General features: G+C 48.9%; 1 protein-coding gene across 1 annotated transcript in view; it reads left to right on the top strand.

The window, feature by feature from the left end:
* The first annotated feature begins 562 nt into the window (after positions 1 to 562).
* Positions 563 to 16,892, top strand: part of LOC143775622 (long-chain fatty acid transport protein 2-like) — a 370,792-nt gene continuing 354,462 nt past the window's right edge. Inside the window, exon 1 of the mRNA XM_077263969.1 lies at positions 563 to 658. The gene's annotated coding sequence lies outside the window, so the exon portion shown is untranslated. The remainder of the gene's footprint in view (positions 659 to 16,892) is intronic.

Raw genomic sequence — 16,892 nt, 5'->3', positions numbered from 1 at the left:
GATATCCTGTTTCCAATAGCTATTCTTCCGCTAATCAAAATAATAGCAGTTATACTCAGCTCTGATTCAGGTGCCGTCCCAGCAGCACTGTCGCTCCCGAAGCTTATGTGACATTATGTTACACAATCTCTGGGGCTAGTCAGTGGCCACTTCACTCTCTTGTCTTTCGTAAGTACGGACATCCAGAGGAAGCCAAAGCTGTTGCTGCCTTCTCATTCTCACTGCCTACAAATGTCAGTTAAGCCTCATGGAGAAGTGAGCGGACACGGACTAGCTGGAGGGATCGCGTGATCACTATTGAGAGCCAAAGCCAAAACTGCAGGAACAGTGCAGGCACCAGAGGTATAGGTGTTATTATTTTGCTTGGGTGATTGAGAAGGGGTTGTCTGAGTAATTGCCAGCCCCTTTAAGAGTTCTTTTAGTTGAGCATGCCATAAACTGGATTATGATGAGAATATTCCTGTTAGCAGATATTTATTTTAGGGAGTCACATGCAGTCCAGATGATCCTAGATCCTGTATGGCTGCTCTACATATAAATATGTGTTTGTCTTATAATATTTAAATAGAAGATTTTGGTCTCCGACACGGATTCTTTGTGAGCATTTTACATGCAATTATTACTGATATTCACAGAGTAACCATCTACTGAGTCTCAGGTAAGAGCTAAAAATGAGATCAATAGCGGAAAACCTTTTTTTTCTGCAATAACAGTATGTGTATTCTGGGTAGTAACTAAATTCAGTAGTAAAGGATTGATTGACCTAAATCATGGATCGAATACATCATTGAAATAATATTAGTTTGACTTTTTGAGCACTGTATTTGCCTATCTCTTACATTTTTAAGCTTTATTTTATACAAGAATAGGGTGAATTCATAAGAATAAGACTGAAAGGAGTGACATGCAACTTTAAGGGAATCTGTCACCTACTTTTTCGTATATAAGCTTTGGCCACCGCCATCAGGGGCTTATCTACAGCATTGTGTAATGCTGTAGATAAGCCCCCAATGTAACCTGGAAGATAAGAAAAACAAGTAAAGGCCCCGTCTCACATAGCGATTTACCAACGATCACGACCAGCGATACGACCTGGCCGTGATCGTTGGTAAGTCGTTGTGTGGTCGCTGAGGAGCTGTCACACAGACAGCTCTCTCCAGCGACCAACGATCAGGGGAACGACTTCGGCATCGTTGAAACTGTCTTCAACGATGCCAAAGTCCCCCTGCAGCACTCGGGTAACCAGGGTAAACATCGGGTTACTAAGCGCAGGGCCGCGCTTAGTAACCCGATGTTTACCCTGGTTACCAAAAAAACAAACAGTACATACTCACCATCTGATGTCAGTCAGGTCCCTTGCCGTCTGCTTCCTGCTCTGACAGTGCCGCCGTACACTGAGAGGAGAGCGCAGCGGTGACGTCACTGCTGTGATGTGCTCTCACTGTACGGCCGGATCTCAGTCAGAGCAGGAAGCAGACGGCAAGGGACCTGATGGACATCAGATGGTGAGTATGTACTGTTTGGTTTTTTTGGTAACCAGGGTAAACATCGGGTTACTAAGCGCGGCCCTGCGCTTAGTAACCCGATGTTTACCCTGGTTACCAGTGAAGACATCGCTGGATCGGTGTCACACACACCGATTCAGCGATGTCAACGGGACCTCAACGACCAAAAAACGGTCCAGGCCATTCCGACACGACCAGCGATCTCACAGCAGGGGCCTGATCGCTGGTACGTGTCACACATAGCGAGATCGCTACTGAGGTCGCTGTTGCGTCACAAAACTTGTGACTCAGCAGCGATCTCGCTATGTGAGACGGGGCCTTTAGATTATACTCACCAGGGGTGGCCTCCCATCTTTATGCGATGACATCCTCTTCCTTGCTTCCTGTTGCGGCTCCTGCGCAGACATACATTATCTGCCCTGTTGAGGGCAGAGCAAAGTACTGCAGTGCGCAGATGCGGAGAAAGGTCCGAGAAGCCCGGCACCTGCGCACAGCAGTACTTTACGCTGACCTCAACAGTGCAGATAAAGTACGCCTGCGCAGCAGCCGCGACAGGAAGCAAGGAAGAGGACATCATCATATGAACATGGGAGGCGCTGGACCCGGATCGTGACGCCCATCGAACCGGACCACACCGGACCCCATTACAGAATGCTGTAGCTAAGCCCCTGATGGCGGTGGCCAAAGCTTATATATGAAAAAGTAGGTGACAGATTCCCTTTAAATATCTGCCAAGCAATGTTTAACTTATGTTTTTTTTAAGTCTCATGCACTTAGCTTGTAATTTATTATGCTGCAGATTTTTCTGTTTAGAAATCTGTACCAAATACGTACTATGTGCATTTAACCTTATTGGTTCAATTGTCCATAAGCTTGTTGAATGTCTTCAATAATAACTATCAGAATTGTGAATATACTGTAACTGTGCTCTGAAATATAGAGCAAACATCTCAGGATCTGTACAACATACGAGTACTTAAAAGCACACAACGTTTTGGGCAACTTATATTGTTTATTATCCTTTGCTTATCAATATCATATTCCTCAGCACTTTACATGCATTATCATCGCTGTCCCCAATGAGGGTCACAATCTTAATTTCCTATCTGTATGTCTTTGGAGTGTGGGAGGAAACTCACGCAAACACAGGGAGAACATACAAACTCCTGGCGGATGCTGTCTTTGGTGGGATTTGAACCAAGAATCACAGCCTTGCAGTGCTAACCACTGAGCCACTGTGCTGCTCTTTATGTTCTGTGTAAACTAACAATGTTCTTCAAAGCAAATACGTATTGTTGTATGTTTTACATTTTTATCCTATTTGTTTGCCTGTCATACGATTTACTGGTTCTGACAAGTGATGGATGAACACTAAAATGCTTGGGTGCTCGTTGCTCAGGTTGAGTATATTGTAATGCTCGTGTGCTCAACCAGAGCAACAAGCCCAATGTAAGTCTATGGGAAACTTGAGCATTTTTACCACACACTGTCTTTAGAGGGACTAGAAATTGTGGAAATCGACGGGAACAATGCTCAAATGACATGAAAACAGCATTGGGAAGACCCCTGAAGCATTTCTGACTCCTGTAAGACTATTCCTACTGAGTGTGTTGGGGGACACTCACTTGGCCGCGATATTCAAGCACACGGGCACGGGTTTTTAAAACAAAGCAGTCCATGCGGTTTATTAAGCCTCATAAACCGGGTTACGCACAGTTCATTATGGACATCTCATGAAACACAACAGGCACCAACCGGTGATATTAACTTGCAGCTTCGAACACTTCAGTGTACGGCTTTGCCTCACGGACACTAACGTGCTGGGCCTCTCACTTCGCCCAGTTACCAGGGTGTCCGTACGCCGTACACTTCACCAATGTCCCAAGTCGCAAACAGCACATACGACTCTGGGTCACAGTCTCTTAATCACGCTGGTCCCCCCTTAACCAGTTCCCAAGGGAGACCACACAGTTCATAGAACTTCACAAGCACTACCGGCCTGTACGATACCTGACGGGAGCTCCGGCTCCACCTGCTGACTCCTTGCCAGTCCACACCTCCGGGTAAGCTGCCTTACAGGGATCACCAACTTGCCTGGCCGGCACACACTAGTCAGTCCAGAGCCACTGAAGGATTGTAGCTTCCCCAGTTCCACTGTGCACTGCTCCGGGATCCGGTCCTCCTCCTAGGACCTCCCACGCCAGCAGGTGCTTTCCAGGAAGCCTCTTCCCAGGCTTCCAACACAGGAACACACCGAGCCCTCAGGAACTCCCTCAGGGATTTTGCACTTGGACCCTTCAGGTCCAACACTGGAACATGTGACCCACACCCTGGTCACGTTATGTACCTGTAACCACACCCACAGTAATGGATCACATGGGCTGGTCACGTGATCCTGACATCACTGCAGGTCAATTCTCACGGCCTCAATACAACTCCGTGCACATCCCGGGGAGACCATGCAGCGCCCCCTACCTGTTACAGGGGTTACTGCATCACATATATCACATATCCCCCCCCTCTGTTCACACCTGTAGGGTTGAACACCTGTCATACACGTGGGATCACGGGATATGTCACGCCCGTTGCCTTGCCCTACCTGTCGAGAGAACTGTCTCAGTCGGTTTTGAGCATCACACAGACCCATCCAGTTGTTGAGTTTACCCCGCCCCCAGCGGTCAACATGTAGGCCTTGAGCTTTGGCCCTTAAGTTACAGTCTGTCCGTGTCACCAAACCTTTAGTCAAGTTTGTCTCTTTACTCGACCTTTCTCTCCAGGGTCGCCACCCACGGTTGGTACGGACATTAGTCCCACTTACAGTCGAGACTAGCAACTGATCAGAGCCTGACCCTCCATCACTACGTCTACTACTGTACATGTCCTTTTTGTTTCCTTTTCCTTGGGAAGAAGGCGGCCGCCACCTTATGTTCTGCAGCTGTTGATTGACCTGCCGTCTGTACAGTCTTAGCTGCTCTATTTCTATCAGGTAGGCCACGCGATACCTCAGGAGCATCCGGATATTCGCTAGACTCTCCTTGGACCCGACAATCAGGAATGACACCATTCCATCTTCACCCACCTGGGCCTCGTCTTCAGCCGGAATCCTCAGTCTCTTCACACCGGACACATCCACCATCTCCTGCATCGCTTTTCCAAATCGGCCAATGAGCTTCGCTACCAGAGCTCTGGGCACTTGGACTGTGTCCTCTACCAAGCCCAGACGACTTTGAGCTTTCCTGGCTTGCTCCAAACAACGAGTGGCCTCACCATTCCCCAACAGGACCCTCTGTTTCGTGCGGAGGCACCGTAGGTGCATGTCCCTCAGGACAGCCACCCTCTTCACTGTGACTTCTTTAGTAGACAGTACCACCAACTGTTTCGTCTCCAGTGCCCAGTGCACACTACACGCTTCCACTGCCTTTTTAAAGGCCTCATGCACACCCTCGCGGGTACATGCATCTTGCGCCTCTACGGGTACATCTATCACGCACTTGAAGAGCAGAGTCTCACTTCCTTCAAGAACAGATGGCTCCTGCCTTGCCATGGACCTTTCCATCAAGACACCTGTCACAACCGGGTGACCATCTTGTTCTGCTTTTAGCGCCAACTCCTCTTCAGCTTTACTCTCATTACCACTCTGGTACTGGCACGAGAAGTCTGCGACCACCACCTCTTTTCCTTGTAGAGGGCCTTTTAGTGCTTCTTTAAGCACTACAATGTCTTCCTTTAGGGTCTGATACACACTTTGCCATCTGAACAGGTGGCCTCTGAGCTCAGAGACTTCCTTCTCCAGCTCATCCACTCTGCGCTCAACCGCTTGTCTCAGGACCCTTTCTCGTTCGACATGGTCGTTCACCGTCTCTATAACCAATTCTATTTCGCTTCTCCCATCCTCTGGATTGGTGAAACATCCATCACTTGAGGAGGTATTTACTTCCGGCACCATTTCCTTGGTGGCCTCCTCCACTTCTGCACCTTCCAACTCTGCACTGTCAGGGTCGGCCCTCTCTTGGGTCTCAGCGGTGACATCATTAGGTTCGTCCCTTTTCCCTGGGACTTCAGAGTACTTCATACACCCCAGGTCCTCAGCATCTTCCGTCAATTCCTCACACGGAACAACCGGCTCAGCCCCTTTGGCTCTTTTACGTCTCCGGCGACGGGAGGAAGAATTGCCTGAGTCAACCTTATTACACTCTTTTCCACTGGTATCACCGTCTGAATGAGAGTCACCACCAATCGTCACCACAGGTCCTGGACCCCGTCCTCCACCCGTTACCACAGGTCCTGGACCCCGTCCTCCACCCGTTACCACAGGTCCTGGACCCCGTCCTCCACCCGTTACCACAGGTCCTGGACCCCGTCCTCCACCTGTCACCATGGCACATGCGCTTGACACTTTCCACGACTTGTCACATTGACCCCCAGAGTCTGTGTCACACTCCACAGTACGATGACCCCGCAAGTCACTCTCTGTCTGGGTGTCAGCTCCACTTGTTTTATCCACCAGACCACTACCAGTCGTATTGTGGCATACTTCAGGTGACGTCAGGTCAGTTAGTTGGGTAGTCGCACCTTTTCCCTTGGTCAGGCCTACCTTAGGACTGTCAACTCTAGGGGGCGCATTCTCAACATTACTACCTCCCATCCACATTATATCCACAAACACGTCACCCTTTTCCCAGAATACTTCCAAATCTTGTCCTATTACCATAGGACACGGCAAGTCCGGGACTACAGCCACCTCATGGTATGTGGAAACCCCAGCTGCGACAACATAGAGAGTGGCTACCTGAAGACGTTTAGTGTCGCCAGGTGACACAGAATTCCCTGGAAGGGTTCTCAGCAAAGATGCTTCTCTCTCCGGGTCCATCAACCCCTGCACACACACTCCATCCAGCCAAAAAGGACACAGTCGTGACTCCTCACTGATTGCCGCCCCTTTTTTGGCTCCGCCCCCTTTTTGGGCAAGTGCTGTGCTTTTTGACACCACCCTGGTTCGGGATTCAGCCCCCCTTCGGGATTCCACCCCTTTTTGGGCCATTACCCCTATTCGGGTTACCGCCCCTTTTTGGGTCTCCGCCCCCTTTTGGGCAACCATCCCCGTTTGGGCCACCGCTCACTATTAGGGATACTCCCCTCCCTGGGATACACCCCGTGGACTCCCCCACGGCACTCAGGCCCCAGTTCATACAGTACACCCCTTTGTCTCTGGGCTTGTACTGGCCCTTTAAGAGGCTGCACAACCTGAAAGGAAAAAAAAAAATTTATTTATTTTTTTCCTCTATGTCACTTTGCCAGCTCCTGCTGGTACTGCCCCAGCTCCCGCTGTAGTCACATACAACCGGCACCTCCAGGTGCTGCCAACCACAAGTCACTGCAGCTCCGCCTGCTGTGGAACCTCTTGCCGCCACTGCAGCCACGCTCCACCAGGCTCCACCGCCGACTTTGTGGACCCGCCAATCCACAGGATGCCGCTTGTCCCCTTCGTAACCCCGCCGAGTTACAGCCAGACGCTTGTCAGCTTCGTAACCCCGCCGAGTTACAGCCAGACGCTTGTCAGCTTCGTAACCCCGCCGAGTTACAGCCAGACGCTTGTCAGCTTCGTAACCCCGCCGAGTTACAGCAATCAACTCCACGTGTGCGTGCTGGATCGTTGCCAAAATTCTCCACCAAATGTAAGACTATTCCTACTGAGTGTGTTGGGGGACACTCACTTGGCCGCGATATTCAAGCACACGGGCACGGGTTTTTAAAACAAAGCAGTCCATGCGGTTTATTAAGCCTCATAAACCGGGTTACGCACAGTTCATTATGGACATCTCATGAAACACAACAGGCACCAACCGGTGATATTAACTTGCAGCTTCGAACACTTCAGTGTACGGCTTTGCCTCACGGACACTAACGTGCTGGGCCTCTCACTTCGCCCAGTTACCAGGGTGTCCGTACGCCGTACACTTCACCAATGTCCCAAGTCGCAAACAGCACATACGACTCTGGGTCACAGTCTCTTAATCACGCTGGTCCCCCCTTAACCAGTTCCCAAGGGAGACCACACAGTTCATAGAACTTCACAAGCACTACCGGCCTGTACGATACCTGACGGGAGCTCCGGCTCCACCTGCTGACTCCTTGCCAGTCCACACCTCCGGGTAAGCTGCCTTACAGGGATCACCAACTTGCCTGGCCGGCACACACTAGTCAGTCCAGAGCCACTGAAGGATTGTAGCTTCCCCAGTTCCACTGTGCACTGCTCCGGGATCCGGTCCTCCTCCTAGGACCTCCCACGCCAGCAGGTGCTTTCCAGGAAGCCTCTTCCCAGGCTTCCAACACAGGAACACACCGAGCCCTCAGGAACTCCCTCAGGGATTTTGCACTTGGACCCTTCAGGTCCAACACTGGAACCACACAGGAACATGTGACCCACACCCTGGTCACGTTATGTACCTGTAACCACACCCACAGTAATGGATCACATGGGCTGGTCACGTGATCCTGACATCACTGCAGGTCAATTCTCACGGCCTCAATACAACTCCGTGCACATCCCGGGGAGACCATGCAGCGCCCCCTACCTGTTACAGGGGTTACTGCATCACATATATCACACTCCCAAGTCACTGCTGTGAAAAATGTTATCAGAGTCTCACACCACTTTTACAGACTAACAATAAAACATACAAAAACAAAACTAAAATGGATTTTCCTGGAAAATATGTTAAGGAACATCCTTTCCAGGGTAATGAATTGCAGTTTTGAGGTTGAAGACCTGGCAATGGTGAATTACAATATTGAGGCTGAAGACCCAGCATTGGCGAATTGCAGTTTTGAGGCTGATGAACCTGCATTTGAGAATTGCAGTGTTAAGCCTGAAGAACCTGCAGTGGAGAATTGCAGTGTTGAGGCTGAAGAATCTACAATAGAGAATTGCAGAGTTGAGACTGAAGACCCGGCAGTGAATTGCAGTCATGAGGCTGAAGAACCTGCACTGGAGAATTGCAATTTTGAAGCTGAAGAACCTGCAGTGAATTACATTGTTGAGGCTGAAAAACTTGCTGTGGAGAATTACATTGTTGAAGCTGAACAACGTGCATTGGAGAACTGCATTGTTGTGTCATGATCCAGTCTGGGTTTGGAGCCCTGTCTGCCCTTTCCCAGTCTGATCATGGCAAGGGTTAACTTTGCCTGGCCTCGTTTTGGGTTCAGGTCTGCTATTTCTTCCTGCTGTGTCCTGCAGGTGATGTCAGTTATATTATCTGACTCTGACAGTTCCCTGATTAGTCCTGCTGCGCTTTCTGATTTAGCCCTTGTCTGTTTCTTCCTCCCTGCCCTGTTTGACTCAGCCTTGGCTTTGACCTGACTTTGCCTCTTGCTTTTGGTGCTGCTGCTTTGGACTGGTTTTGATCCTCTGGCACTCTTCTAACACTGTGCTTGTTATTTTCTGCCTACGGTGTGAGTATCTAACTCTGGTAGTACCCTGATTTGTCCTGCTGCGCTTTCTAACTTAGCCTGTCTCTGTTCCTTCCTCCCTGTCTGTCCCATCTTAGTGTTTCCCCTTGTTTTGGGATTTCCCGGTGTTTTACTCGGCCTTGGCTTTGACCTGACTTTGCCTTTTGCTTTTGGTACTGCTACTTTGGACTGGTTTTGACCCTCTGACACTTCACTGACACTGTGCTTGTTTTTTCCCTGCGTGAGGGTCTAGATTTTGACTCGGCTTGTTTGACTATTCTGCTGCCACTTGGTGGTAGCCTCACTGCAGCACTGCACTTGCAGACGTGCTGTTCTCCTTCCACTCTATTGCCATCTAGTTAAGATCCTGTTATTGACTGGGAATTTCGGGATATTGTGAAATGAGGTCCTAATTGTTCTAAAGGTTGTCTTTCTCCTGTACTGGTGTCGTCCGTTAATCTAGAGGGTATTCCAGAGTACCTGAGAGATTTTAAGGATGTGTTCTCCAAAAAAGAGGCTGAGATTTTGCCACCACATCACTTCTATGATTGTGCTATCAATCTCGTTCCGTGTTCTAAATTGCCCAAGGCTCGTCTGTACAATCTTTCCAGTCCGGAACGTTCCACTATGAAAGAGTAGGTCTCTCAAAGTTTACATAAAGGACACATCTATCCCTCTATCTTCTCTGTGGCTGCTGGATTCTTTTTTGCTAAGAAAAAAGATGGTGGTTTACGCCCTTTCCTCGACTTTCGGGAACTTAATAAGATTAGGTTGAGAAATACCTACCCATTGCCTCTGATCCCTGATCTTTTCAATTGTCTGGGACTAAGTGGTTTTCCAAGTTAGACCTCCGTGGAGCGTATAATCTTATCCGGATTCGGGAGGGGGATGAGTGGAAAACAGTATTTCTCACATCTGAAGGTTTGTTTAAAAACTTGGTTATGCCCTTTGGTCTCACTAATGCGCCAGCCATGTTTCAGGATTTCATTAATAATGTTTTTTCTGACTTCATTGGGTGCTTTGTGGTGATATATTTAGATGACATCCTGGTATTTTCCTCTGACAAGGAATTTGACATGGGTCATCTGCGTGCAGTTGTTCAGAGGCTATGGGAAAACTTGTTCACTAAACCTGAGAAATGTGTATTTTTTGTCCAAGAACTGTCTTTTCTGGGGGTCATTCTGTTTGCTAAGGGGTTTCACATGGACCCTGGAAAGGTACAGGCCATTGCTGATTGGGTGCAACCCAAATACCTTAAAGGTCTCCAGTGTTTTGGGGGGTTTGCTAATTACTATCGTAAAGTTATTAAAGGGTTTTCTCAGGTGGTCAAGCCTCTCACTGATCTCACTCGTAAGGGGGCTGATCTTAAAAACTGGTCGGTCCCGGCAGTTACAGCCTTTTCTTCTTTAAAAAAATGTTTCATATCTGCTCCTGTATTGGTCCAGCCCGATCCGTCTGAACCATACATTGTTGAGGTAGAAGCATCGGAGGTGGGGGCAGTGTTATCTCAGGGGCCCTCTACTTTGCCCAACTTAAGACCTTGTGCTTTTTTCTCCAAGAAATTTTCTTCTGCAGAGAGAAATTATGATGTCGGCAATCGGGAGTTATTAGCTATCAAACTGGCTTTTGCAGAATGGAGGCATTTTTTGGAGGGGGCTGTTCATCAGATTAGTGATTAAGGACCACAAGGACCTGTCCTACATTGAGTCACCTAGGCGCTTAACTTCTAGACAGGCGAGGTGGTCGTTTTTTTCACATTTTCATTTTTCCATCACCTTTTGGCCTTGTTCCAAGAATGTCAAAGCCGATGCCTTGTCTCGCAGTTTCGACCTGGTATCACCTCCCGAACCTCCTTCCTTCATACTTCAGCATGGGGTGGTCGTTGCTGGGGTGTCCTCCTAGTTGCAGCGGGAGATTCGTGAGGCTCAGTCCCTTGCTCCTATGTCATTGCCTGATAATCAGATCTTTGTTCCTGTTCAGTATTAGTTGAGGGTTCTCCGGGAGTTTCATGACTCTGCTCTTAGTGGGCATCCAGGAGTCTTGGCTACCCGGAGAGCTATTGCTAGACTGTTCTGGTGGTCCTCCATGTCTTCTGACATCGCCGTGTTTGTGTTTGCTTGTGATACGTGTGCCCGTGCTAAAAGCTCCCAAAGCCAGCCGGCCTGGAAACTGGTGCCATTGCCAATTCCGGATAGACCTTGGACTCATTTGTCCATGGAATTTATCACTGATCTCCCTCCTTCCAATGGCAAGACTGTGATTTGTGTGATGGTTGACAGATATAGTAAACTGGTGCATTTTGTACCGTTGGCAGGACTACCAAATGTGGAAACTTTATCCAAGTTATTTATTGAGCATGTTGTGCGGTTGCATGGTGTGCCTCTGAATTTGGTGTCTGATAGAGGCGTGCAATATGTGTCCAAGTTCTGGAGGGCATTTTGTAAGAAATTGGATATTGACTTGACCTTCTCCTCGGCCTGCCATCCTGAAACCAAGGGGCAGATGGAGAGGACCAACCAGTCTCTTGAACAAATTTTGCGGTGTCTTGCCACGTCTCTGCAAGATGATTGGTGCACCTCCCTGTGGGTGGCTGAGTTCGCATTTAATAATCAGATTAATGAGTCCACCGGGTCTTCTCCATTTTTCTGTAACTATGGCTTTCATTTTGATGAATTTTCCAGGCTAGATTCGAGGTGTCCTGGGGCTGATTCGGCAGTCCAACGGTTGGAGGAGGTGTGGAGGGAGGTTTAAAAGAACATTGCGGTGGCTCCGGGAAAACAATAACACATCTGTGGGACCTAAGTTGCTGGTGGGAGACAAGGTGTGGTTGTCTACCAGGAACATAGGTCTGAAGGTTCCTTCCGTTAAGCTGGGTCTTAAATTTTTTGGTCCTTATGAGATCATTGAAGTAGTCAATCCAGTTTCCTTCCATCTACGCTTACCTCCGTCGCTTTGGGTCCCCAATATATACTGTAAGTCCTTTCTTAAGCCATGTGTACCTTCTTCTACTGGGTCTCCACCTCCTCCGCCTCCTGTCTCGGTGGACAGTCAGACTGAGTATGAAGTTGAATGATTTGGCGACTCTTGGAGGATTCGCAGTTCGCTTCAGTATTTGGTCCATTGGTGGGGTTACGGTCTTGAGGAGCAATCTTGGGTTTTGGCGTCATTTGTCCATACTGATCATCTGGTTCGGGCTTTTCATGCATGTTGTCTTTGAAAGCCTGGGGGTCCGGTGGTTCCCCTTTGAGAGGAGGGTACTGTCATGATCCAGTCTGAAACTTGAGCCCTGTCTGCCCTTTCGTGGTCTGATCATGGCAAGGATTAACTTTGCCTCGCCTCGTTTTGGGTTTAGGTCTGCTATTTCTTCCTGCTGCATCCTGCAGGCGATGTCAGTTATATTATCTGACTCTGGTAGTTCCCTGATTTGTCCTGCTGTGCTTTCTGAGTTAGCCCATGTCTGTTTCTTCCTCCCTGTCCTGTTTGACTTGGCCTTGGCTTTGACCTGACTTTGCCTCTTGCTTTTGGTACTGCTGCTTTGGACTGGTTTTGATCCTCTGGCGCTCTTCTAACACTGTGCTTGTTTTTTCCCTTTGTACTGCGTGACGGTCTAGGTTTTAACTCGGCTTGTTTGACTATTCTGCTGCCACCTGGTGGTAGCCTCAGTGCAGCACTGCAGGTCTGCTCTTGCAGACGTGCTGTCCTCCTTCCACTCTATTGTCATCTAGTGGAGCTTGCAGCTACCTGCATAGCTGCAGCGTGACACTGTGTTTGAAAGGGTTGCCGAGAGGGAGAAACTCCCGCCAGAGGAGTGGGCAGAGGTACTGGTGCCATACTTGATGGGGACCCCAGAAAGCATACTATGATTTATCTTGCAGGATGCTAAAGAGTATGGCAAACTAAATATGGAGATTCTTGCACGCTTGGGAGTAACAATCACTATCAGGGCACAGTAGGTTCCCTGTTGGGCGTATCACCGGGGCAAACCACCGTGCTCCCAAATGGTTGACCTGTTGCACCTGGTCCAGAAGTGGATGCAGCTAGAGTCCTCTACGCCTGCACAGATGGTAGAATAGGAGTGGTGATGGACCAGTTTGTGCACTCCCTGCAGAGGCCCGTACTCACTTGAGTTGTCCAGTGTGATCCCCAGAATGCCAATTAACTGGTCAGACTGCTCGAGAGATACCGTGGGAAAGCAGCCCACTCAATACTGGGTGTCCCAACAGTGGGCAGATGCCCAAAAGGGGGTGGGGCACCCATACTGTTTGCTTATGCAGTGAATGCAAAACCTGCCACAAAATTGGACACACCTGAATACCACATGAAAGAGACATGGAGGACGGCCTCATAACATTTTTTTCCTATTATTAGGAAGTGGTTCTCCTATACTGTTTGCCTATGCAGTGAATGCAAGGGCTGCCAAAAAATTGGAGCCACTCCAATGCCTCTTTGAAGAGACGAAGAGGAGGGCCTCATGAAAAAAGGTTCCCATTATAAAGGAGCTGTCTCTTATACTTGTAATGCCCATGCAGTAAGTGTATGGGCTGAGAAACATTTCCCCTTGTGGGTATACATCAACATACTGAATAAAATATTTTGCTATGGGCATCATAAACACCCTTTTAAAAAATATGTGGGTGTTGCATCATGGACCACGGTCAACCTGGTGATTTAGTGATGGTGGATGAAGACACATGGAGGAGGGCCTCATAAATATCTGTTCCCATTCCAAAGGAGCGGGTCTCCTATATTTGTAATGCCCATGCAGCAAGTGTATGAGCCGACAAATATTTCCTCCTTGGGGGTATACATCAACATACTGTATAAAAAATGATGTTACAGGCATCATAAACACCCTTTCAAAAAATTATGTGGGTGTTGCATCACGGACCACGGTCACCCTGGTGATCTAGTGGTGGTGGATGATGATGAGGAGAAGGAGGACTACAATAGCAAATAGCTAAATCAGGAAGCGTATACCCATGTGTGGGTGTGAAGAGGTGCATGGGATTAGACCTCCCCAAAATACACTGGATATGAGTTTATGTTATGCTTCTATCATTCAGTGGTGTAGAGAAGTCTGTCCCAATCCAGCCCTTGTTCATTTTTATGAGTCAGCCTTTCAGCATTTTCAGTTGACAGGTGGATGCGCTTATTAGTCTTAATTCCACCAGCAGCACTAAAAACGTGCTCTGACAAAACGCTAGCGGCAGGGCAGGCCAAGACCTCCAAGGCGTAGAGAGTCAGTTCATGCCACGTATCCAGCTTTGAGACCCAATAATTATAAGGCACAAAGGAATCACAGAGGACGTTGGAACGGTCAGCAAGGTACTGCCTCAGCATCTTCCCAAACTTTACACTCCTTGTGACAGCACCCCGTTCTTCAGTGCTTGTGCGATGGGAGGATCTGAAAAAAGTCTCTCAGAACTTTGACAGTATTCCCCTGCCTCTGCTGGATTGGAGTTGTGTCTCTCTTGCCTGTACTCCTTGGTTGTCCATTGATCTGTGTCCAGCGTTTTCAGATGAGATTTTTTAAAATTTGCAACAAGCGCCTTCTGGTACTGCCCCACTTTAGTAGACCTGTCTGCCTCGGGAGTAAGCGACAGAAAGTTCTCCTTGTACCATGGGTCTTGAAATGTCACCAACCAGTAATGACTGTCATGCAAAATTTTAAGAACACAAGGGTCACGATCAAGGCAGCGTAACATAAACTCAGCCATGCGTGCCAGACTGCTAACGGGCAAGACTTCCATGTCCTCCCCAAAAGGATGACTGACCATGCTCTCCTCCTCCTCTTCCTCCTCCTCGCATCTGTCCTCAGGCCGTCCACGCTGAAGAGACGGTATGACAGATATGCAGGTAGTACCATGTATAGCGTATGAAACTAGCTCCTGTTCTTCCTCCTCCTCTTCCTCATTGTCACCCAATCTACATTGAGATGATGTGAGGCTGGACTGTGTGTAATCACCCTGTATGGTTTTTTACTCCATTTCATCGTGCTCCACCTGCAATGCATCCTCTTTGATTGTGAGCAGAGAGCATAACAGAAGACAGAGAAGTGGGATGGTGATGCTAATTATGGCGTCATCGCTGCTCACCATCTTGGTGGAATCCTCAAAGTTTTGGAGGACAGTACATATGTCTGACATCCATGTCCACTCCTGAGGTCTTATTTATGGAGTCTGAACTGAATACTGACATCCTTGTTGATAATAGTAGTCAACATCTGCCCTCTTCTGCTCACAAATCCTTCCCAACATCTGCAGTGTAGAGTTCCAACGCATGGTGACATCACTCACCAGTCGGTGAGCCAGAAGCTGAAAACGCTGATTGTGCACGGCAAGGGCGGCGGAAGCTGTAGCTGACTTACTAAAATGGGCACACAGGCGGCGTACTTTGACAAGCAGATCCGGCAGCTCCAGGTAGGTTTTGAGAAACCGCTGAACCACGAGGTTGAGCACATGGGCCAGGCATGGCACGTGTGAGCTCGGCTTGCCTCAGAGTGGCCACCAGGTTCCAGCCATTGTCACACATGACCATTCCTGGCTGTAGGTTTAGCTGTGACAGCTACAGATCTGCCTGCTTTTTTGTAGAAATCACAGGAATGTGAGATATAGTCACGGACAGGAGGCAGATCAAGAGTTAACAGGTTTATTAACAACACGTATACTCCGCGCAAGGAGTGACACGACACTGGAGGTGTGTTAAGGAGAAGGGATGAACTGGGAGCTAGAATGAACAATAGTTCAATAGGAAGAAACAAAGATAATAAAACTTATCTGTCTGTAGTCTTCTTGATTGCAGCGTCTCGGTTCTCCAATGGTAGCACCGACAACAGTGGCACGTGACATCTCGGAGGTGTCTGTAGAGCACAGGGCTCCAATCCACGGAGTGGGTGAAGAGTCTTTGAAGGGTGCAGGGAAATTCCTGCTCTCACAAATGCCAAATACTGCGCTCAGTCCAGTACAAGAACTGCAGGAACAAAGCTTTGCTCCACGGTGTATACAGGTACTTGGCTAAGAGGCTCTGGCCTAGTCACCTGCTTCTCACTGTGCTGCGCGCACATTACAGTCTCTGGTTTCAACTGTGAGTCACCTCCTGGCACGGAGGTTAGCGGGGAACTGGCAGTCTGTCGTCCACCTACAGTGGACCGGTATGCACTGGATCTGTCAAGTAGGCCTGCGCTCAAGGGATGCTCTGCTTTCACAGTCGACACTGCACCCGACTGTCTGCTTAGCTTTTCCGCCTGTACTCCATCCCTCTTCCCACGTGCAGTGCTTTTTAACACGGCCCCGTCTACCACAGTCGCATGCAAGGGTCGGTCCTTGTCTGAAAATCTTCCCCCTTCAACATTGGTCGACACTGCATCCGACTGTCCACTTAGCTTTTCTGCCTCCCTCCCCAGTTCGCAGGGGATCTTGTCAAGTTGACCTGCGCTCAAGAGATGCTCTGCTTTCACAGCCGACACTGCACCCAACTGTCTGCTTAGCTTTCCCACCTGAACTCCAGCCCTCTTCCTGCGTGCAGTGCTTTTTAACACGGCCCTGCCTACTGCAGTCACATGAGAGGGCTGGCCCTTGTTTGAAAATCTTCCCCCCTGCAACATTGGTGACAGTCCTGGTAGTTCCGGAACCGATGTGAGAAAGGTATACCCAATCTTGTTCTTCCTCTTACATTTTCAGAGCTGTCCAAAACGTTTCAGCATTGTGTGGTTTGTCACCTAAGCATATTAGCTTCAGCACAGCCTGTTGCAGCTTGGCTGAGGCAGTGCAGCAGTGCTTCCAGCTTGTGACTGATGTGGATATTTCGGAGATTGAGGCTGAAGAGGAGGAGGAGGAGGTGCAGGAGCTGTAGACTGTGGGGCAACCCTGATTGACCTAGGGCCCACAATTCTCAGTGCAGGGAGGACGTGTTCCACCTCAAGTTCCGACTGGCTCTCGG

Source organism: Ranitomeya variabilis, chromosome 5 (assembly GCF_051348905.1).
Source record: "Ranitomeya variabilis isolate aRanVar5 chromosome 5, aRanVar5.hap1, whole genome shotgun sequence".
Lineage (NCBI taxonomy): Eukaryota > Metazoa > Chordata > Amphibia > Anura > Dendrobatidae > Ranitomeya > Ranitomeya variabilis.
Note: the sequence above shows the minus strand (reverse complement) of the source record. Positions and strands in the feature narration are given on the sequence as shown.